Consider the following 301-nt stretch of genomic DNA (forward strand, 5'->3'; position numbering starts at 1 on the left):
TTATTCCAGCAGGTCAAGGAGCGAACACAGAAGAGAAGAGAGCCTTCTGGAACCAACCACCCCTGCCTTCCACCAGAAGCAAGGGAACAAAACACCTCATAAAACATGTGAAGATATATGTTCCATTGTCCATGGCATGGAACAGAATTACCTTGACAAGACGTTGAACAGACGCTGCATTTGCCAAAGAAGGAATACCAACAAATGTGTATTGGCGTGTGTTTTCCTCACAAAAGACTCCTGATTATGGGACTCGGGGAAATCTGCTCATCCACCAGAAGGAACCTCTTGACAGACGTTG

Source organism: Tigriopus californicus, chromosome 7 (assembly GCF_007210705.1).
Source record: "Tigriopus californicus strain San Diego chromosome 7, Tcal_SD_v2.1, whole genome shotgun sequence".
Lineage (NCBI taxonomy): Eukaryota > Metazoa > Arthropoda > Copepoda > Harpacticoida > Harpacticidae > Tigriopus > Tigriopus californicus.